The sequence below is a fragment of the Herpailurus yagouaroundi genome, unplaced genomic scaffold (assembly GCF_014898765.1).
Source record: "Herpailurus yagouaroundi ecotype Mexico unplaced genomic scaffold, PumYag 163, whole genome shotgun sequence".
In the NCBI taxonomy this organism is placed as follows: Eukaryota; Metazoa; Chordata; class Mammalia; order Carnivora; family Felidae; genus Herpailurus; species Herpailurus yagouaroundi.
The window spans coordinates 62,507,251-62,530,864 of record NW_024412404.1 but is presented as its reverse complement, the minus strand read 5'-3'; the positions used below and the strand labels follow the sequence as shown (position 1 = coordinate 62,530,864).

Below are 23,614 nucleotides of genomic sequence, written 5' to 3'. Positions count from 1 at the left end.
GGGCGTCTGGGTGGCTCAGTTGGTTAAGTGTCCAACTTCAGCTCAGGTCATGATCTTGTGGTCTGTGGGTTCGAGCCCTGCATTGGGTTCTGTGCTGACAGCTCACAGCCTGGAGCCTGCTTCAGATTCTGTCTCCCTCTCTCTCTGCCCCTCCTCCACTCACACTCTGTCTCTCAAAAATAAATGTTAAAAAAATTTTTAAAAAAGTAATGGAAAATATGTAAGAGTGGGGGCAGGAGAGAGTGGGTCTAGGAGTCCAATATCTGATTCATAGGAATTCCAGGAAAAAAGAAGAGAGAAAATGGAGGGAGGGAATTCCTGAAGATATAACTCAAGAAACAGATTTGAAGGACATGAACCGCTCTACTAAAAAACCAAAGCAGAATCAGGAGTGATGACGATACTATCAATAGTCATAAAACCCAATATTTATTGATTTTGCACTATGTGCCAAGTGCTGTTCTGAGGGCTCTGATGTATTATCTCATTAATCTGCACAACCGCCTTGCAAGAAGGACACTCATGCCTGTTTTAAGAAACACACTATTAAGTTACGTGCCCAGGATCACATGGTTCATAAATGGCATTGTGGGGTCTTGGGCCCCAGTGTTCTAAACAACATCTGCCTGTGTCACCATAACATGTCAGGACACCGTGCCTGAAAAGAAGACCCTAACATTTGCAGGAAGAGACAGAGAAGTGGGACACAGCCAAAGGCATGTGAATTGGAGAGTATCGGATTTATCTAACACAGTCTTAGAAATGGGAAGATGATGGAGAGATGCCTTCAAAATTCTGAGGGAATATGATTTTCAAGGCAGAAATCTATACCAGCCAAATTCCCAATTGAGTGTGACAGTAGAAGAGAGACATTTCAAGCATGTGAGGCTCAGTTTACCTCTCAAGCACCCTTTTTAGGAAACAATCAGAAATATGCTTCAGCAGAACAACAACCGAGAAAAACATGGAACCCCCAAACAGGGAACCCAGCCCAGGAGGAGGCCTGGGGGTGCCATGGGGGGAGACCGAGGTCACTGAAAAAGGATGTGGTCGTGTGGGGAGAGGTTGGGTGCTGTGAGAGCTAAAAAAAAAAAAAAAAAATCCTCAACCTCTGTGAATGCAGTAAATAATGAAACTAGAAAACAGCTGAATAAGCATACTTTTCAGTAATATGGAAGAACCTACCAGAAGAAATAGTTAAAAGTGGTGGTCATGGAATGGGAATGGTGGTTGGAGGGGCCACGACAGGGGCTGCTGTTGTTATAAGCCTTTGATTTTTTTGAGTTTTTCTTTACTTTTGATTTTTTAATTTATTTTTTATTCTTTAAAAGAGATTTTATTTTAAAGAGAGAGACAGTGTGTGCAAGTGGGGAAGGGGCAAAGAGAGAGGGAGAGAGGATCTTAAGCAGGCTGCACGCTCAGTGTGGAGGCCGACATGGGGCTCGATCATCCCACGATCCTGGGATCATGTCATGAGCTGAAATCAAGAGTCGGAGGCTCAACCGACTGAGCCATGCAGGCACCCCACTTTTGATTTTTTTAGAATAGTTTTAGGTTCACAGCAAATCTGAGCAGAAGGTTTAGAGATTTCCTACATACCCTCCACCCTCACATATTCCTCCACAATCTACGTCCCCCACCAGGTGGTATATACGTAACACCTGATGATCCTGCATGGACCCGTCATAGTCACCTGCAGTCCGTGGTTGACATTAGGGTTCACTCTTGGTGTTGTGCATTCTAAGGGTTTGGACAAATGTGTGGTGACATGTATCCACCATTATGATGTCATAGAGAGTAGCTTCCCTGCCCTGCCAATCCGCTGGGCTCTGCCTGTTCAACTCCCACTCCTCTCCCCTGGGAACTAATCTTTTCATTGCCTCTGTAGTTTTTAAGTCTTTGATTTTCCAACTATAGGCATGCATTAAGTTGATTAAGAAAAATGCAGTGGCTTTCACCTAAAACACGGACATCTGGCTTCTTTCGAAATACCAGCTCAGGGCTGTCACCGTGCCTGGGAGCTTTGGATGAAGCTCCATAGCTGGGCATCCTTTTGGATAAGAGTTGTCCTTCTGAGTTTGCTATTGCCCCAAACAGGTCAGCTTTCTTCATTTATTTTACTTCTGTGCCTTGTAGGCTTTGGGTATGTGCCTTGTAGTCGAGTGAATCTCCTCTATACCCTGCTCAGCTGTCAACCTGCCCAGGAGTAAGTGTGTGGAAGGTTCATTAGGGACAGGTTCTTAGGTGCCACTGCTGAGGCTGACACCAGTAGTTCCCCCCCCCCCCCCCCAGGGGTCCCATTCCGTATCCCAGAACAGCTTGCTAAATCACGCTGTTTCCAGAAAGCCCCGGTAGCGGATTACATAAGTGGGATTAATGCTGATTCAGTGAAATCCCACTTTGAGAGACTCATCTTGCAGGCAAATGCATTCAAGCCCAATACCCTTAATGGGGGTTGTCTCCACTGAGCAGATGGCAGGTGGCCCATCCGTTCTGCTTTCAGGAGCTTCTCCTACAGCAAATCCACCAGGATGACAAGGACGAAATCGTCTAGTTGGAATGTTGTCAGTAGGAATTATGAAAAGTGTGTTTCATGCCCCCAGGAGTCGACACTCTGGTTTTAGTGGAGTGCTACACAGATCTTTGATCTTCTGGTGTGTTGTTTAAAGGATGATTGTCATTCTCGCAAGAGGAACAAGAACTCATGGGGCCCTAGATCAAGGTGGTCCTGACATTCAAAGAGAGCAGTAGGGATTCCTTTTGGTTAAGACAGCGAGAAAGACAGAGTGCACAAAAAAGCAGCTGTAGCAGAAGCCCGTTCAGTGTGTGTGAATCTCCATCTTGAGAGGTAGCAGCTTAGGAGCTGGTAGGTTAATTTTTCCTCTTAAATCCTCTGTCAACAACACCAAGAAAGTTTCAGACTAGAGGCAACTTTGATGGGCTTTTCAAAACTGCATGCTCCTCTTTTAGTAACTGTATTGCAACCAACCACTCCACATGGACATCAGTTTCATTTAAAAACGTGTCAAGGACAAGAACCACTATGGGGAAGACATCTAAAGGTTAGTGATGGGAACCCACAGCCTTGGGCGTCCCAACAGTGAGTCACCGACAAAGCAAAGATTTGAGCGCAAGTTTCTCTGGGCCCCCAACAGAAATGTATTACATTAACGTGCTCGGGAAATACTAACAAATGACAAAGCACAACCAAAGGATTTGTCAAACTCCATGTACTTCAAGTACACTTTTCTACAATTATAAATTATATTGCTGATTTAATATTTGAGACAGTGGCTGATCACATCTGCTTGGGAAATTTTCCAACCCGAAATTTCCCCACTTTTGAGCCGTGACCCCCCACCCTCCCCAGAGTGGTAGATGTGACGGGTGCCCAAATTCAGCTTCACCTTGGATGTGCTTTGGACCTGCTAATTGTCACTCTCCTTCATATGTTCTCAAGCCAGACCGGGAGGCAAACATTATGGCTTAGCCACACAGTGAGTGATTTACTAAAATTAGTTCACTTCTGTTCTGAAGTGCTGATAAGGAGTTTGTATGGGGATGAAATAAATAGGTGTGTATGATATTAATCTAATACGTCAAGTCCTGTGTAATGAAGTATGGGGCAAGAAAGATAATAGCAATGTTCAAAACCTGGAAAGAGCGGATGCTCTCGAGTTCTCTTTGTGTTGGGTTTGTTTTCTTTATAAATCGATCATAAGTATGAAACGTTTCTTTTGAAAAAAATACTTAGACATTTTTTTAAATGTTTTTATTTATTTTTGAGACAGAGCATGAGCAGGGGAGGGGCAGAGAGAGGGGGAGACACAGAATCTGAAACAGCCTCCAGGCTCTGAGAAGTCCGCACAGAGCCCGATGCGGGGCTCAGACTCACGGAGTGTGAGATCATGACCTGAGCTGAAGTCAGACGCTCAACCGACTGAGCCACCCAGGCGCCCCCCAAAATACTTTTTTTTTAATAGAGAGCGAGTGAGGGAGAGGGGCAGAGAGAGAGAGAGAGAGAGAGAGAGAGAGAGAGAATCTTAAGCAGGCTCCACGCTCAGCATGGAGCCTGATGCAGGGCTCGATCCCATGACCCTGGGATCATGACCTGAGCTGATATCAAGAGTCAGATGCTCAACTGACTGAGCCACCCAGAGGCCCCATGAAATGTTTCTAAGGCACTGATCATGCAGGGTGGGTGAAGAGAACCCCTAACTAGAAAATGCCTCCCTCCATTACTCAGTATTTTCCTAAGTATTTTCTGTGGGCCATCCATATCAGCATTACATGCAGAAACTCGTTAAATAAGTAGATTCTGGTGGCTACCTCCTGCCCCCAGGCCTAATGAAAGAGGGTTTCTGGGGGAGAACCGGGGAGTGGGCATCTTGTAGCAAACCTCCCAGATGATTCTCAAGTACATTAAAGTTTAGGAATCTGGATATTTCCAAAGGCCCCACATGGTGTGTGGTGCTATAGATTGTGGGAATGAGACGAGATAATAGCAAGTTTGGAGTATTCAGCATCCAGTCTGATGGACAGAGTCACAGGGTCAGCGTGTCACCAAAGGCTAAATGATTCAAACCCTGAGGACATTTAAGTGGTGAAAAACACGTATTTGTTTCTAGTGAATGCCTCATGTTTCAGCTTCACCTCGAATGACATCGAACGGGTTGTTTAATCTACTTCAAACCCAATTTTGTTTTTCTCATTAAAGAAAGCAGTGGCGGAAAGAGGTGAATTTTAATCCTCACCTGCATTTAGTATGAAGGCCAAGGACAAGAGGGTCACTATAAAAGATGAACATTTTGCTAAGGTGTAGATAATTTGAATGCAAATGCATGGCAACCTTTTGAGAAGAGAAACTCAGGTAGAAGCTGGGACTTCAGTGGGAAAATGGATAAAATCTGAAGATATCCACAACAATGAATAAAAATGTCAGAATGATGGGAATAACTCAAAATTCTACCCCCACCCCCACCCCCGTTCCCTACCAACCCTTAATTCTTCCCTGAAACACTGGCATTTTGGAGGATAAATTTTGGAAGCGGGAAGGGTAGTACAAGATGGAAGGAAGGAAGTGTGGGAGGAGTTAAGGCGGACAAAAAGAGGCAGGTATCCGCGGGGCACACAGAAAAGTGAGTGGGAGTTATGTGGTGGAAAAAAACCAAAGTCCTCCCATCCTCAGGCCATCGTCCTTCTGGCCCTGAGTACTGGTGAGATGATACTGTCCCAAACGTCTTCACTCGGCTTTATTGCCTGCTTTGTCTACGTTGGGCTGCTCTGCTTTAAGACAAAATTGGATGCGTGGAAACCCTTTGCTCAGGATGAAAGAAAACCCACTTCCTTAGAATCCGAGTTCTTAGACCAGCTTCAGCTTAACCCAGGGAGACTTTGTTCATGAGTAGACGTCTGTGCTTTTGCTGGATAGGTTCTTGCTTTTCCATTTTATTTATGTATTCTTTCCCACCAAAGAGTATAAAATACTTAAAAATTGACCAGGAATGTGGTAAATGTGAGCTTCACATCAGGGATGTTCCTACAATGGATGGAGGCACTTACAAAATTTTGGGAGCAGTGGTAATAATGATTGGCTAAGGCCATTTAGGAAAATAAATATGATTTGCATGTTGGATTTTTTTTTTTTAATAAGCAGATTGTTTAGCAGGAATTTCAGGAAAATGTGTGTAATTAGTAGTTACAACAAGCTTAAGACAATTATTTTTAATAATACATTTATACAACTAAAACTCTTTTACTTAACACATGAATACAAGTAATAATTGCTCTTGCTGGAATATGTCATAATGATTTTGTAGAGTACATTATTAACCTCCATGACAGCATGGGAAGTGATTATCATTCTAACCATTTTTGCAGATGAGAGAATGAGTAATAGGGATCAAATGACTTGCTAGTTTCAGAAGCAAGCTGGTTATACCAATCTTGAGACTGTTTCTATCCTACCCATCACATGTCTAGGAAGAAAATCATTAAAAACCAGTACAGGGAAGTTCTTTATTTTGATCAAGTTACTATGGCCAAAGCAATTGTCTTGGGGAAACTTGAAAATGCAGTAATGCATGTGGTTGTTTATTGTGTATCATTGATTTTATCTTGCTATCTCCTGCCTAGTATTGAGAAAAATCTAGGTCAGAAGAAAGACCTACATCTTTCTGAATATTAATCCCCTGAGATCCTTACCTAATTGAGGGAGAACACATAATGAAGTGTGCCTGATCTTTTTTCTTTCTTTTCCATAATGAGTTCTCATGATTCCTTAAAATAGAAATGTCTCTTAGATTGAATGTGTAGATAATGGTGTGTGTAATAGGGTATCATCAGGGACCCAGGACAAGTTTGATTTCCCAAGAAGAAGGACGTCACTGTCCAGATCTAATTCCGTCCATTTCTCATGCTCCATTACTGGGCTGAGAAGATAGGCATTTCCAGGTTAATAGTCTTGTACCCTAAATTGGGATTCAATATGGCGGTCGCTTTGTCAATGCTAAGTGTAAGCAGTGAGTCCTGGTGAGTAAGGGCTTCAAACACATAGAGTCCAACTCTGAGCTCTGGCTGCCTTCCCAGGTATGTGGCTTGGACCCTCTTTACAAATGTGGTGCTTCACGAGGGGGCTCCTTGTTTTCCTTTCCAAGCTCAGGTCTCTTCCAGGGCTCTATGTTTCCGGTCATGATGCTGACAACCTTAGGGTCTGGTTGCACCATCCACTGTTCATCTCCTTGTCCCCAGGCACCAGTGTGGTGAACGGGCATGAAGTCAGCGCACAGACATGTCTGCTGAAACATGACCACATCCCTGTTTCTCTGTCCCCAAAGCCTCCCGTGCCTGCCCACATACTGCTGGTGCTGCTGATATCTTTAGATATCACACCGTTCTGCCCTCTCCATGCCTTCCCTGGGTTCAAGCTTGTGTTAGCTCTCGCTTGAACGTAACCATTGCATAGCATCTTTGAGCACCTACTGTTTCGTTTCTAGACACTGACGATGTCCAGGCACAGTACAGATGAAGTTCGAATCATAGCAGCATTAGGACAGGTGATGATGTTTTCCTGAAACTGATTTGTTGATGTTAGGTTGCCCCATCAAAAGTGCATTTTTTATATTTTTCTATCTGTTTGTTGTCTAATTGCTCTAACGTTTTTTTTTCCTTTGAGCCAAATGGGTCTCTTCCCTCCCCCATCCATGGAGACCTGGATAGCATGTGTGAGGACTGCTGGAAATGGCCCCGCAGACAGAGGAGCATCAGATTGTGATTTATGTAACCAACCCCATTCTGGTCACGTAGCCGTGAGCGACCTGTGAGGCCCCACCTGGTCTCCCTGCTTCCCCATTTTTGCTTTCTCACCTGTTATTCACACTGCTGCCAGATTACCCTTCCTGGAGCCCAGCTCTGATTACATCACTGTCCTGCTTTGCTCAAAAGCCATTAGTGGTCCCACTTCTAACCCAATCACGCCCTCATGCCTTGCTGGATCTTTATGGTGCTACCCACTCTGGTCCCAACTGATCTTTCCGTGGAATGGGGCAGCATCTGTGAAAGTGTCCCGCACGGTGCCCGTTCACCGGGTTTCAAAACCACATATTCCCTTCCATGAATCCCTGGTTCCAGTTCCTCTAAACTTAATTTCTGTTCCCAGAAAACCTCAGGGATGTGTCCTCCAGGGTCTCAGCGGCTGGTGTTACTTCTCTGCACACGGTGCAGCCTTGGCTGTTGGGGTCTCCCAGTGCTGCCTCCTAGTCTACATTCTGAAACTCCTCTGAGGGATGTCACGGCTTTCTCACATTTCAGTAGTTACCCGGGCCTCAGGATGAGGCGCAGTTTTGTTCTTCCTCTGGGAGCCCCCACCCCCTTGCTCGACCTCGCACTCAGCTCAGAGTATTAACAGCAGTGCCCAGGGTGCATGGGACACTTCCAGGTGCCTGGCCGGGTGCTCAGTGCTTCGGTACATCGTATTAGTCTTCAAAGAGTGTGTGAAGAAGGTGCTTTTTAGAAATCCCTATTTTGCTGTGAGTGGAGGAGAGGCTTGCCCAAGGTCAAACAGTTGGTGAGGAGCAGAGCTGGGATTGAACCTGGGTGGGGAGATTTTATCCACCAGGCTGTGCTGTCAGCTGTTGGTTGTAGACTTTGTGAGTGAGTGAGTGAATGAATGAATGAATGAATCGTGCAAAGGGTACCTGACTGGGAAGTGGCGAGTGTTTTGTTCAAATCACCACTCATCCTAGGAAACAGCAGAAGATATGCCTTCTAACAGAAGGAGCGGCTCCCTGGTGCACTCTGTTTTCGTGACGGTAATGCTGTGGTGGGTGATGCTCTGCCGAAGGGACAGGAGTCCCGGGGCTGGGTTCTCAGATGCCAACAGCTCGTGTTACAAATGTACATCCTTGCCCACTTGTGTAGATCACTGAGTATTCCAACCCAAATATTCTGTGGCATGAGAAGCTATCCAGAAATTATTTCTTTTCCTCTTGGATCGAGCATCTTCATGCTGAACGAATCAATAGCCTGAAAATGAATTTTTAAAAAGACATTTAAAAAAGTCAGTGTTCTTTCAAGAGGGGAAAGTGTCCTGTATCTCACCTGCAGATAAATAAATACAATCTGTGGTTCTCTGTGTTTCATCCTTCCAGCCTACAAGCTATCAAACACTTAAATATTTAAAGCCTCAAATTAACTTCAAGATAACACTAAAATGCACCAATGTCCTTTACCCTGATAAGAAGAGCAATGAATGATTTTAAATTAATGCCAAGTGTACATGCTCTGAATATATTAAGGAAGCCCTGTAATTTGTATGCCTGGCTGAGCCTACGATCTCTCTCCTGCTTTCTGCAGTTGAGGAGGATTGGTTGGTGCTCATTTAACAATACCAGTGACAAATGGCCCTGTGACTTTCAAAGGCAGGCAGTGGGAGGAAGCGGGCTGCAGCTCTGGGCTCTGCTTCCTTTGAAGTCCCTTGTTGTGTTAATCCCCAGCCTTGGGCTCCCTGCCCTGTGGTTTGCAGTGTGGACCCTCACTCGGTCTGAGTTGATTCTCACCAGCATCCTCGGAGGTGGGCAGGGGATGGCTTACTAAGTACCCTTTAACAAGTCAGCAAACTGAGGCACGGGAAGTTTGAGCGGCTTGCCAGAGTTCAGTGCTGTTTTGTTACTTCTGTCCTTTGGGATTTTGGGAGGTCAAGTTGCCATGGTCTTTCAGAATTAAGATATGCACCACCTGTGACCATGAGGTTGCTTCTTGGGTCTTATCCCATATCTACCGACGGGGGAAGGTCTCGCAGGCATATGGTGAAGAGGAAAAGAAAAGGCACCTTGTAGGCAAACAATACAGTGTTTATGTAAGAAAGAATTCTGTGTATTTCCATATGTAGAGATTGAGGTTTCCAAGTGCCAAGTAGAGAGATACCCAGCAGTTGTTAGCCGTGCTTATGTCTGGGGAGGCGGGGGGGGGGGGGGGAGCGGGGCAAGGAGACTTCCAGGGGGAATTTCCCTCCATAATATTATTGTTTCCCCTGCTTCCAGATGTAGTGGGTCGCTGTGGTTTTCGTGCCAGTAGCCTCATTGTGGGAATTCTCGGTTTTTTGATAGAGTGAATGTTGCAGTCTAAGATACAGAAAGTTTAGAATGTCTGCTTTTTGCTACTGTGCCATTCACTCATGCTTCAGAAATGGCCCTAAAGGAAGCAAGCACATGCTTGGGTTTGGATAGCCTCAAAGGAGCGGGGGAGCTACTCGGTGCCTGATATTTAACGCAGAAGTCAGCAAATATCTCAGGTGTCCCTGTTCGTAGTTGTGCGAAACCTTGTGCTTTTTTTTCCTTGTGCTCATTATGATGGGAATTAACTAGATTTCCCAGTGTGTATTTATTTCCTAAATGCCTGTTTTACCCTCAGGCTTGTGAGCTTCTTAGGTAAGGACTGTGAATGAATAAATGAATGAATGAATGAATGAGACCTTGTCATTCGTTCGGCCATTTGATATTAGTTTCCTAGGCTGCCACGACCAATTGCCACAATCAGCGTGGGTTAAGACAACAGAAATTTATTCTCTCACATTTCTAGGGTCAGAAGTCTGAAATCAAGGTGACAGGAGGGCCATGCACTCTCCAAATGCTCAAAGGAAGGATCTTTCTTTGCTCCTCCCAGCTTCTGGTGGTTGCTGGAGACCCTTGGGTTTCGTTGGCTTGTAGATACATCATTCCAATCTCTACCTCCCTCTTTCCGTGGCAGCCTTCTGTGTGTTTGTGTCTGTGACTCTTCTCTTCTTGTAAGGACATCAGTCCTATCGGATTAAGGGTCCAACTTACTCCAGTATGATCCTACCTTAACTAATTGTATCTGCAACAGCCCTATTTCCAAAGAAGCTCGCATTCTGAGGTTCCAGGAAGGACATGAATGGGGGGGGGGGAAGGGGGATCCTGTTCAACCCAGTGCAGGAGCTGTAAAGAAAAACAAGAAAATTAGATAGTTCAGTGGATATTGGGGCCAAGTATTTCACTGTTGGAAAAGCGGACTAGAACCAGAGGCTAAAGCAAAAAGCAAGGATGGAAGGACATGGGCAAGGAGAGGGCAGATGACATTTCTTTGAGAAACATTTTGTGAATCTTTTATTTTACTGTATTTTATTTTTTATTTTATTTTATTTTTGAGAGAGAGAGGGTGTGTGTGTGCCAGGGGGGTGAGGGACAGAGGGAGAGAGACAGAGAGAGAGGGAGAGAGAGAGAGAGAGAGAGAGAGAGAGAATCTTAAGCAGTCTCCACGCTCAGTTTGGAGCCCGGTGTGGGACTTGATCCCACCACCCTGGGATCATGACCTGAGCCAAAATCAAGAGTCACATGCTCAACCAACTGAGCCACCCAGGTGTTCCATGAATGATTTTTTTAAATGCCTGTGGCATTGAAGGAGCCCTGACTTCCGTCCCAAGCACCTTACCCCTGCTGGCACCTTACCCCTGCTGGGTGCGCGTGGGTGACCCCTTCCTGCTGCTGAGACTTTGAATTGAAGGGTGGTTGGGTGACATCATTTTTAACTGCCCCGATGGCTTGTGAGAAGCATGTGGAAAGACTTTTCATAAAGGGAAAGTTTCTCCCTTTCTCTCTGGAAGAGGCCTCGCTTGCATTCCGCAGAAGAAAGAGGCCCTTGACTTCGTAGGTGAAGAATAAGCCTGAAGAGGTTCCCCAGATGTGCACCAGCTTGCCAGGTTCCGAAAATCTCCATGTGAGTTCATCGGACCATATTCTCTTACCTGTAGAGCTCATCTAGGACACCCGTTGTTCTTTTTAAAAATTTTTAAACGTTTATTTATTTTTGAGAGACAGAGAGACAGAGTGTGAGCGAGGGAGGGGCAGAGAGCGAGGGAGACACAGAATCGGAAGCAGGCTTCCAGGCTCTGAGCTGTCAGCACAGAGCCCGACGCGGGGCTCGAACCCACGAACCGTGAGATCACGATCTGAGCCGAAGTCGGACAGGACACTTAATCGACTGAGCTGCCCAGGCGCCCCTCTTTTTTTTTTTTTTTTTTAAAGATATAATTAACATGTAACATTGTGTAAGTTTAAGGTGTACAACCCGTCGATTTGATACACTTACATATTACAGTATGGTTCCTCCCGCATCAGTAGCTAATACCTCTGTCACGTCACATAATTGTCACTTCTTTTTTGTGATGGGCACATTTGAGATCGGGTCTCTTAGCAACTTGGAAGTATATCGTAGTGTAGTGTTGACTCTAATCGCTATGTTGTACATTAAATCTCAAGCCAATTCGTCTTCTAGTTGCAAGTTGTATCCTTAGACAAATTCTCCCACCTCCCCCTCTTCCCAGCCCCTGGTGACCACTGTTTCTACTGTTTTTTGTGATTCCCCATATACGTGATAACATGCATCCTTTGTCGTTCTTTGTCCGGCTTATTTTACTTGCGTAATGCCCTCACGTTTCATCCATGTTTTGCGATCGCGGGATTTTGGTCTTTCTCGTGGCTGAATAATATTCCACAGTTCGTGTGCCCGTGTGTGTGTCTCACTCTTCTTTATCTGTTCATCCATCGTCAGGTGCTTAGGTTGTTTCTGTATCTTGGCTATTGTGACGAATGCTGCAGGGAACATGGGAATGCAGGTAGCTTTTCAATACCTTGTTTTCACTCCCTTTAAACATATACCGAGAAGTGGAATTGTTGGATCATATGGCAGCTCTATTTTTTAATTTTCTGGGGGGCCTCTGTACGTTTCTCTCAAGTGGCTGAACCAATTTACATTCCCAGTAGGGCTCCCTTTCTCTCTACATCCTTGCCAACCCTTCTTATCTCTGGTCTTTTTTTTTTTAATTTTTTAAATGTTTATTTATTTTTGAGAGACAGGGACAGAGCATGAGCGGGGGAGGGACGGAGAGAGAGAGGGACACACAGAATCCAAAGCAGGCTCCAGGCTCCGAGCCGTCAGCACAGAGCCCGACGTGGGGCTCGAACTCACGAGCTGTGAGATCATACCTGAGCCGAAGTCAGATGTTTAACCCACTGAGCCACCCGGGTGCCCCATCTCTGGTCTTTTTGAGGAGAATTATTCTAACAGGTGGTTGTGATTTGCATTTCCCCTGATGGTTAGTGATCTGAGCACCTTTTCATAGACCTGTTGATCATTTGGAGTCTTTCTTGATTTTCCTTTTACCGCCGAATCCTGACCTGACCCATTAGCATTTCCTGTCAGCTTTAACTTCACAATGCATTCCCCTTTGGACTCTTTCTCATTCTCTCCCCCGTAAGGTTACTTTCATCTTTTGCCAAGACTTCTGCAATGGTCTGTAAGCTCCTTTTCTTATTCCCGAACTCTTCCCCCCTCCCGTGTTCCCATCGAGTCATCGCACGGCAGCCAAAGCCATTTTTCAAAGCGCGCAGATCCATTGTGTCATTCCCTTGTTTAATCCTCGCCCACAGCCCTACCGTCACAGTCAGACACATGCCACCAGGGATCTCTCCCTACTTCTCTGCTGGACACAAGACAAGCTCCCCTCCCCCAATTTAGAGCCTACCCTACAAAGCAGGGAGAAGGAGGAGCCTTCGTGGGCTGGGCTTACCCTGCGTGATCTGAAGTCAAGTTCCCGCCGCTGGTGAATAGAATTTTAGAAATTCAGTTCAAGTGTGAAAAAACAAACAAACAAACCAGTCTTACCTTCACGCAGTGCCCGAGTTTGTCGCTTGAAAAGTTTGGTTCTGGGGATCATGTCATTCTTGTAACCCGGCTTTGATGATAACATCTGGGTAAGGGCGTGGCTGTTACTTCTCTATCCGTGTGTCTTACGCGGGACCTGGCGCACGTGGCCGCTTTTTCTCTTGCGGAAATTCTCATGTGTGTTTTCCTGCCTGACGTCCAAGGGAACGGAAGCTCCTTACAGACGGGAACCTGCTTTGCCCCTGCTTAGCTAGTCCCGTGGCACTCCTCAGCCTTCCCCAGCAAGTCTGGCCATTCTGCCTAGGACAGTCAAGCCAGAGCTTTGAACTAGAATTACACAGTTGGACTCAGTGTTTGGCTCCAAAATTGCTTCCTTAGGAGCCGGAAGATCTTTGCTCTCTTCTTCAGGAGACCTGGCTTTGTTCGCCCCAAGAGTCACGCGTGGGACCTTCTCCTAGGCTGTGCCCGGGCACAGGAGAAGTGAAAGATGAACAGGTCTCTGCTGCAAAAGGGCTTTCTTTCCCTCCCTCCCTCCCTCCCTCCCTCCCTTCCTTCCTTCCTTCAATTTAATTTTTTTAATATGAAATTTAATGTCATATCGGTTTCCATACAACACCCGGTGCTCATCCCAAAAAGGGCTTACTTTCACGGGGAGCCAGAGAGGTAGCTGGCAATACGAAAGCTCAGGAAACGTGGTAACAGGACGTGTTCATGGTCCTGAGGCAGCTCGGGGGAGGGAACCACCAGTTCCGCTAGGGGAAACCCAAGTAGGCTTCCTAGAGGAGAGGCCGTTTGGGCTGGCCCTTGGTAATTGAATGGAATTTTCCCAGCCGGATCCGGCGGCAGGTGGAGGTGGAGAATTGGAGGAAAGAACAGTGCGTGCAAGGGGACGGAGGTGCTTTGTTCCAGAAGCACGGGGCGGTCAGGGCAGCTGGAGCCCCTCCCACGAGCGTGGGGATCTGAGTTGCCTGATACTTGGGGGTGGATTTCTGGTTCTTGTTTTCAAGTGTTAGATAAAGGTTCTTAACTTTCAGTTTCTCTAATTAAATAATTATGGCATGATGGCAGCTCTCATTATTTTGACTCCATTCACACCTCTGCGGATTCACAACAATCTCCTGTCTTATAAAGATAACGCATCCAGGCTGAGCCCAGAGTGTCTGTCTGTGGGGAGGCAGAGGAGGTCAGGCGTTGCCTCAGGCAGGAGAGAGGGATGTTCTCCGTGACCTTCAGAAACTGTTAACATTTTGAGGCCATCCGGTATGAGGCCCGGGAACAGTGATGCATAATGCGTTGTCTCAGGGATCCCAACAGCAGCAGATTCTTGCAAAGCGGGGTAGTTTGGCTGCTTTTAACTAAGCAGATTGTGCCCAGAGCAGCAGGAAATCATGGGGGACCTGGAAAATTCCTGCCTGATCCCAGAAGCAAGGGCCTTCACTCCAGCGCCCTGGGACTCTGAGGGTGGGGGGAGGGTGCACTCCCTTGACAAGTGCGTGGAGAGACAGGCCTGCCAGCAGGCACGGGGGTGGGCCAGCCTGGCGGGAGCTTGACCGCCATGGGCCAGGCTCTGCCAGACGCTGAACGTTGGCCGGGTGAGGCAGCCGGCAGGTGGCACAGGGGAAGTTGGAATTTGGACTGGTTCTGGATGATTTCTGGAGGGGTGGGATCAAAGGGGAGGGTCTCTGCCATCTGCTCTGTGAGTCTGGGTGGTGATAACAGGGATAGACTGAGCACAGAGCAGAGGCCCTTAGGAAGAACGCACGGGAAGTCCCAGGTGCCCGCTCGGTCCCAGACACTGTCCACTTCTGAGGCTGTCTTGTCTCCCGTCCCCCTTGCCCACTGGCCGTGGAGTTAGGCACAGGACTGAGATCAGGCTGTTTGGGTTTGTCCCCGCACCATCCGCTCTGAGAAAACTGTGTAACATCCCCGAGCCTCAGTTTCCTTCTCTCTAAAGCAGGGATGGTATCCTAGGAGAGTCAGCATCAACCAAGGTTTGAATGTCCTCGTAATTTGCTCCTTGGACAGGGCTCCGCTACTCCTGTTTCTGCCTTCTGTCCCCTCAGACAAGGGCCCAGGCATGGAGACAGGAGGTGGGCGGGTGTCGATGGGGGCTACAGAGGTACTGGGAAGATCAGAATGTTCTCTGGGTTTCTGCACACCTTTCTTCTGGGCTCTTGCTGAAGACGGAGTCAGCAGGTTCCCCCCCCCCCCCCCCCTCGTTCTCTGCTTCAAGGTTGGCGGGGACAGGATGGCCAAATGTGGACACGTATAATCCCTTCTAGAGGGCATTTACGCCCCGAGAGCTGTGCTCTGCCTGGCCTCTGTTCCCCAGACTCATTCCTCACCATTCCCCACTTCACCCTCTGCCCTTCCAACCCCCTCAAAGATGGCAAGACTCTTGTGCCCCTGGGCCTCTGCACCTGCTGGGATCTCCCCGCCCTCTATGCTCACAGGCCTCTCACACCTCCACCCTGTATCCCCAAGTCCAGGTCTGGCTAATGCCAACATGTCCTTTCCCAGTTGAGATATCACTGCCTCCAGGAAGCCTTCCATATTGGCACCCTCTCTTCATCCACATTCCAAAACCCCTTTTCTGTGGCCATAGTCTCTGACCTTCCCCCTCTGATGCCTTTATCACATAGGTCGTCATTGCTAGCTTCTCCTTTGTTGCTCTCCTTAAACCATAAACTCTGGCTGGTAGGGATCTGGTTTTTTTTTTTTTTTTAATTTTTTTTAACGTTTATTTATCATTGAGAGACAGAGACAGAGCATGAGCAGGGGAGGGGCTGAGAGATGGGGAGACACAGGATCCGAAGCGGGCTCCAGGCTCCGAGCTGTCAGCACAGAGCCCAACGTGAGGCTCGAACCCATAAGTGTGAGATCATGACCTGAGTCGAAGTCGGATGCTCAACCGATTGAACCACCCAAGCATCCCTATGCGTTTGCGTATTCTAGACGTTTCGTATAAATAGAGTCATACGCTGTGTGGCCTTCCGTGACTGGCTTCTTTCACTTAGCACTTTACCAGGGTTCACCCGTGTTGTTGCTGCCTGCATTAGTATTTTAATTTCTTTTTTATGGCCAAATAATATTCCATTGTAGGAATATGTTTTATTTAGCTGTTCATCTGCTCGTGGGTATCTGGAGTGTTTCCACCTTTTGGCTCTGGTGATTAGTGCTTGTTCGTGTACAGGTTTGTGTTTGAGCTCCTGTTTCAGTTCCTTTGGGTATAGACACTGGAGCAGAATTGCTGTGGCCGAGGGTGATTCTGTGTCTAGCTTTTGGAGGAATCCTCAGACTGTTGTCTGCAGCGGCCGCACTGTCTTACCATTCCTGTCAGCAGTAGACAAGGGTTCTATCCTCAACATCCCCATCTGCCCTTACTATCCACATGCTCAAAAAAATTATAGCTAACCTAGGGGGTGTGACGGGCAGGTGCACAGTTGGAGCCCCAGGTCTCAGGATACTGTCAAGCAGGCACGAGGACCTCAGGAAGGATCTTCCCAAGGAACAAATCATCGTTCCCCTCAACTTGGTCCACAAAAGGCCACCTTGCACTCCATCAGACTCTCTGAGTTGCATGGGTGACTCTGAGGATGGTCACCCTCCTCCACCCTTCCCCACAGAGTTGCAGAGGCCCATCCCTTCCCGTGAGCAAGGGTAGCTCTTCCCTGGGGTCTCCAGCCTGGGTGTCTCCTCCATCCGGGGTCCCGTCCTGCAGTCGCCAAGCGGGCATCAACCTGCTGAACAATGCTGCAAAGGTCCTGTGGTCTCTAATGTGCCCCGTGCCTGCTGAAGAGCTGGCCCAGAAAGCTGCCCTTTGTTTCCTTGGGTTTCTCTTATTGCTGGTCGAGCTGCGTGTCACAGTGCCTGTCGTCTTCACTTGGGCTCTCTGGGTGCTTTTCATCCTCTTAAAATGCTGCTCACGAGGGGCAGGTCTTTGCCTTCGAGGGCTGCCCTTTCCATGTTAAATCATCTGGAAGCAGCATGAATATCGATAGCTGTTATTGTAGAAACCTAGAACGTGACGCAGGTGTCTTTCTTCCGTTCCTGTTTTGGAGGCAGCCCTTACTAGGAAACACCTGTCACGCTCTTGCCCGTGGTGCCTGAGGTGGGGACCAGGTCACAGCCAGAGCAGTGGTTCAGGTGTCTGTTTGCAAGCAACAGAAACTAACATCAGCTGGCATAAAACCAAGAAAGGAATTTGCTGGAAGGGGGCAGGGTGGCTCCCAGACAATTGAAAGGCCGAAGATCCCACCTCAGAGGGGCTGTCGTGCCCGACTGGAGAGCAGAAGCAAATGGGCGGTCTCTGCAAGGACACCCAGAGCTAGCTGCAGGGTGGTGGGGCTGGGGGCCTCGACCGGCAATCCCACCGTCGCTGCACCCTACGTCGGAGGGCTGCCCGAAGGCCAAGTGCAGCTGTTCCCGCAGCAGGAGGGGAAGGGCACAGGCAGGCAAACACCCCTGCTGTCCTCTGCATGTGTGAGCGTTACCCAGAAATCCTTCGGCGTTTAGTCAGGACGCGTGCAGCCCTCCTGTACGACTTCTGTCAAGACACTCGGCGAGAAAGGACTTAAGGATCCTGATCCAGGGCATCTCCTAAGGTGCTCCCTGGATGCAGGCATCAGGATGCTCCAGGAGCTCGTTCCCACGGGGGCAGAATCTCAGGGGCTGAGTGGGCTCAGAGTGCAAGCCAGACCATCTCCCTGGGCATTTTCTGCAAACTTCGTCTCGGACCCAGCGTGCCCTTCAAGCTCTTTGATTCCAAGAGCAACGTGAGGGCTCCTCTCTGGTCAGAAGGATCATGTCCCAGGGATGCCCACGTCGAGGGGAACTGCGTCCAGACACAAGGGGCTATGGAGGCCGGAAGGTGGGATGGGGGAGGTGAGAGCCTAGTCAGGGCCCTTGCACTTGGGCAAGCAGCCAGGCGGGCCTGTAGGGTGCAAACGCGTTGTTCTCCATTCCTGGCAAAGGCTGCAACTCCGGTGTCATTTTGGGCTTCAGTAAACGTGGAGGCTCCTTTTCATGGGTAACGAATAAATAATATATAGCATTTATCGGGTGAGTAAGCTTACATTTTGTCCTGGCATCTCTGAAATGTAGACGCTTGCTACCCTGCTCCGGGATGTATAGGTCAGGAAAGGGAGGCCCAGAGACCTCCAGGAACCTGCCCGCGGTCAGGCGGCTGGTGGCAGCAGAGCTGGAGGGAGTCCAGGGAACCCGGTGGCAGAGCCAGCCTCTTGACCCCATGCTGCCTCCAATTTGTTGACACAGAATTTTTACAGATGGTGAAGGATCTGCTGGTGTGGGCGATGCGGTTGTGTCAGTGTGGTTGTGTCCAATTCCATGCTATTAGCACAGCATTTGCTAAGAGCTGGGCCCTGGGGGGGCAAAGGTGGCCAAGACGCTGTCTTTGCCTTCAAGGCGTCGGTTCTGGAAAGGGCTGTAGGAAAACAAACCTGTGCTGAAGGGACAACGCAACGCCTGAGTGTTTTCAGTCAGGGGCCCTTTCTGTGTGTTGTAGAGCAGTGGGGGACAGGAGTGGAATCAAGGAGGGCCCTAGGGAGGAGGTGACCATTGAGCTGGACCTTGATTGATGCGTGGGAGATCAGCAGGTGGACGGGTTGGAGGAGGAGTGCCGGTGCCTGAGTCGCGAGTACTCCAGGCCCTGTGGGCGAGGGGATGTTGCCTGGGGAGAGGGAGGTGGGAAGTGGGGTGGGGGAGGGTTGGAGATGGAAGGGCTTGGATGCTGGAGACGAGATGGAACAGTTAGGCCAACCGTGGCCACATTCCTAGGCAATGTTCCTCAGCCTGTGTATTCCTTTTCAAGGACCTCCATAACGAGTTACCAGCACTTCGGTGGCTTAAGCAATACGGTTTTATTATCTTAGGAGTTCTAGATGTCGGAATCCAGAATGGGTTTCACTGGGCTGAAATCAGGTGTGCACAGGGCTGCTGCATGCCTTCTGGAGGCCCCAGGGGAGGGTCCGTTTCTTCTCCCAGCTTCTAGAGGCTGCCCTGCGTTCCTAGCCTCCTGACACCTTCCGCCATGTTCAAAGCCAGCAGGAGTGGTGGGTCTTCTTCGGACTGCTTCTCTCATCCTTTCTTCCACTTTTAAGGACTGTTGTGATTATTGTTGGGTGCGCCTGATAATCCAGGACAACTTCCCTGCTTTAAGGTTAGCTGACGAGCAACACTGATTCCGTCAGCAGCTTTAACTCCCTCTGCCACGGACCTTAACACAGTCGCAGGTGCCGGGGACCCCAGTGTGAACATGGTTGGGGGCCCTCGTTCCACTGTGTCTTATCGTCACCGAAGGTTCTTAAGCTGAGGAGTAACATGTCAGCATTTGAGAAGGATGATCGTGGATGCAAGTTTGCAAAGAGAACCGTAGAATTGCTTTTTCTGCCCCTCATGCTGGACAAGACAACGATTCGTTTTTATTTTACGGTCTTATTTTAATGCCACCTGATGATATCTACAGAAAAATACAGAATGGCAAATTTCGAAGTGTACGTTGTGATGTTTACTTACCTGTGCTCTGCCCATATGATTCATATTTTGCTTCAGTCCGCAGAGGATTTGATGTAAGTTCCAGAAACGCAAGTAATGCGTGATGTTGGAATCAGTAGTTGCGGGAAATACAAGGGGACATTGTAAGTAGGAGAAGCATGAAGCTAGAGAGTTAGTTCATTGCTGACCGAGGTGGTTCATGAACTTGGCCGCAAGCATCCTGGCCCACAGAGCAGAGAGAGAAGCAGGGTTCGTGACACAGCCTATCAGGAAGATAAATACAGGTGACATTTACCACCTGTAGCCGATGCCCAGCCTCTTCTGGGGCTGACATACGAGAAGATTTTCTGTTGCAGGGGTCCCCGTGAGCAACAGCGTTGGCTGTTGCAAACTTTGTCCTTGGGAAAAAGTGCTCGTGGACACTATAATGACCTTTGTATGAACACCAGTTTCCTACAGCATCCCTTAACGCGAGCAGATGATGAATACCAAAGCATCTTTCTGCGAGAGATACCACGAAGGGGGTGGGGGTGGGAGTGTTTCACTTATCTCTTGCTGCATTAAAACACCCCAGACTTGGGGTGCCTGGGTGGCTCAGATTGTTAAGCGTCCGACTTCAGCTCAGGTCATGATCTCACGGTTCATGGGTTCGAGCCCTGCGTCCGGCTCTGTGCTGGCAGCTCGGAGCCTCGAGCCTGCTTCGGAGTCTGTGTGTGTGTGTGTGTGTGTGTGTGTGTGTGTGTGTGTGTGTCTCCGTCTCCCCCTCCTCCTTCCCCACTTGTGTTCTTGTCTCTCTGCCTCTCTCTCTCAAAAATAAATAAACATTAAAAAAATAATAAAAGACACCCCAAGCTTCGTGACTTGACACGACAACCACAATTTGTTATCTCTCCGGGTTGATCAGGTGCAGCTGGGCAGTGGCAATGTCGTGTCCACTGGGGCTGCGTCATCTGGGAGCTTGGCTGGGGCCAGAGCCTCCAACGTGGCTTCCTCACGCGGCTGCTGGTGGCGCTGGCTGTCAGCTGGGGGCTCAGCTGGGCTCTTGGCTAGGATGGCTCGGTTCTTATAACACGGCAGCTGGCTCCCAGGAGAACCATTCTAAGAGGGAAGGGAAAGCTGGAGACATCTTGGAATGTGGGGACCGCTCAAAGCCCAGCCTCGGAAGTTAGATAAGGTCACTTCCATCACGTCCTGTTTGTCAAAACAGATCCTAAGGCCAGCCCAGTTCCAAGGGAACGGGAAATTGACTTCCCCTCTTGACGGGAGAACTAGCAACAAATATGTGGCCACTTTTAATCCACTGCAGGGGCCCAGACAATGGCCAGGTGTGCAGGTCCCCGATCAGCTTGACTTGACGTGGGAGTAAAATTCGGAAAAGCTTGAGGCGTGGATGGGCTGCCTCGTCCTCTCTTTCCGGCATCCCCCACAAATCTCGGTTACCGAAAACGGGGCTCCTTGTAGGAAGCAGAGAGGGGAGAGGCCAGAGTGTCTCCCAGCCAGGAAGTGGACCGTAGGATTCGGTGTGGCAGATGAAAGGAAGAGCTCGCGTTTCAAGAGCCACGCCCCAGCGTCCCTGTCATCCTCTTCGCCAGGGCGGGTTTTAGTTTCGCGGGCCACAGAAATGTTGCTCATCTCACAAAATTGGGTCTAGTGAATCCTAAAGATGCCACGTGATGTTGCTGGTGCTGCTGCATGGTGTTAGCTGGGCGTGGCTTTCCACACTGTCCCGCGTGATCCTAAGTCAGGGTTGGTCGAGGAACATTCGCGCGAGACCGGAAGGTGGCGACGAGGAAGCTAACTCCGTGTTTTGATATTTGACCGCTGACAGTTTCTGAGCCTCGCCCCTGCCTCACCCTCTGCTCCACGTCAGGGAGAGCTGGAGAAAGTCAGGTGCTCCCTCCTCGTGGTGCTGGTGGGAGATCAGAGCCACAAAAGCCCTTGCCTATGCTCAGGAACCCTCAGGTTGGCCCCATCCCAAGCCCCGGGCCAGGCTCCCTTCCTGGTTCTCCCAAACCATGTCGGCCACCTCCCCTAGAGAGACCTCTGTGGTATGAGTCATCAGGCTTTCCGTGTCCCCTTGGGGTGAATGTGGCATCATCAGTCTTGACATCTGAACCAAACCTGGGGGCGGGGGCCCATCTGCCTCTGCAGGTGACCGTAGCAGGGAGAAGTGAAGTCTCTGCTCGGTGACGGCAAGGAGTCGCAGCTGGGAGGCGCAGCGGGTGCCGGCTGCTCCTTGCTTTTCCTGCCCTATTCCAGCTCTTTCCGCCCCCCACGGCTGCTGGCCCTGCTGGCAAATAGCCACCCATAACGGAGGCGGCACCCTCCACGGCTTCTCTGCTTGCTCTCCAGACCTTCATCGCCCTCTCCTGGTGGCGGCTGGCCGTACCCGGCTTCAGGGGCACTGGGGTGCTCACGCGTGACCTCTTCTTTGCACGTGTGGACAGAGGAGGCTCTGCTGTCCCTTCGTCTTCCTATAAGGATTCTGATCCCACCACGGAGGCTCTCCTCCCGGGACCTCATCTAGACCTAATTCCCTCTCAAAGACCCCACCCGCAAAAACCATCACGTTGGGGTGGCTTCAGCATGTGAGTTTTGGGGGGCCACAAATATCAGTCTGTAACGGCTCCTCGCAGCAAGACGGGGGGATCTGAGGGCAGTTGCTGTATCATGGCCAAGCATGGAGGTCTCAGTTTAGTTTTTATTTAACACTCGGAAACACTGCATTCCGATGGGACTGTTGTGCATTTTAACTCTTGGTCACATCCACAGCCTGGCAACATGTGGGTGGAATAGATTCAAAACAGCATAATTTGGGACTTCAAGGCAAGAGAAAAATCAATTCTGTATTGTGGAAAACAGAATAAACTCATTTCTTTTAGCATCTCGTGGAGCCTTCAGGCGTTCATATTCACGCATTTTATCAACTTGTGATATCTCCCAGCCAAGAGCGTCATTAGCATTTCCAAATCATCAGTGGCCTTCTCATATGTGATTTGTTTTCGGTGGGTCTTGAAAACACTGATATTCTTATATTTGTTTGTGTGTTTTCGTTTGTTTTTCCCTGATTTACAAAAGCACAACATATCACTTTTTACAAAATTGGGGAAATGACATGAAAGTATAAAGAAGAAACTTAAGGGGCCTCTGGGTGGCTCAGTCGGCTAAGCATCTGACTTCAGCTCAGGTCACGATCTCACGGTTTGTGAGTTCAAGCCCCTCATCAGGCTCTGTGCTGACAGCTCGGACCCTGGAGCCTGCTTCGGATTCTGTGTCTCCCTCTCTCTCTGCCTCTCCCCTGTTCCCTCTGTCTCTCACAAATAAATAAGTATTTTTTAAAAATTTGAAAAAAATAAAAAAAGAAGAAACTTAAATCACCAATAGTGTCACTTAAAGATAACCACAAGATGTTCCTTCAAATTTCCCAGGGTGTTTGAAATAGGCATGCCTCACTTTCTGAAAAAGCTGGTTATTAAAAAATCCCCACATACATGTGAATTGGTGAACTTGAGAGGAGAAAGGACCTTCAAGGACATCTTGTCTCAGGCCCCGATTGTGTGGCTGGGTAAACTGAGGCACCCACTCAGGAGTGCACAGCTTTCTGCACTATGTCTGAATTCCACAAATTGTGCCACTCCCACATTCTTTTCTCAGTATTTTCAGAATCCGACATCCTGGTACTCACTTTCCCTAATAGTCAAGTACCTTGCACTAAAATGAAAACATTTGCTCATGGACTTCCCCCAGTTCTGTGAGGCCCCCCTCCCCCCATCTTGTTCATGTCACCAGCAGCCAGTGGGGACTGAGTTAGGAATGATGTGCCTGTAACTCCCTCAATCTCCTGCATGGATCTGTTCATAAATTCCACATTATGAAATGAGTCAAAAAATCGTATGGTCCTAGGATTCTCGTTTTTTAACTT

The 23,614-nt window shown here is 48.7% G+C and overlaps 1 protein-coding gene across 1 annotated transcript in view; it reads left to right on the top strand.

The window, feature by feature from the left end:
• Nucleotides 1–1,819: 1,819 nt before the first annotated feature.
• The window catches only part of CUNH10orf90 (chromosome unknown C10orf90 homolog), a 264,377-nt gene continuing 242,582 nt past the window's right edge, over nt 1,820–23,614 (top strand). The window contains exon 1 of the mRNA XM_040486763.1: nt 1,820–2,097. The gene's annotated coding sequence lies outside the window, so the exon portion shown is untranslated. The remainder of the gene's footprint in view (nt 2,098–23,614) is intronic.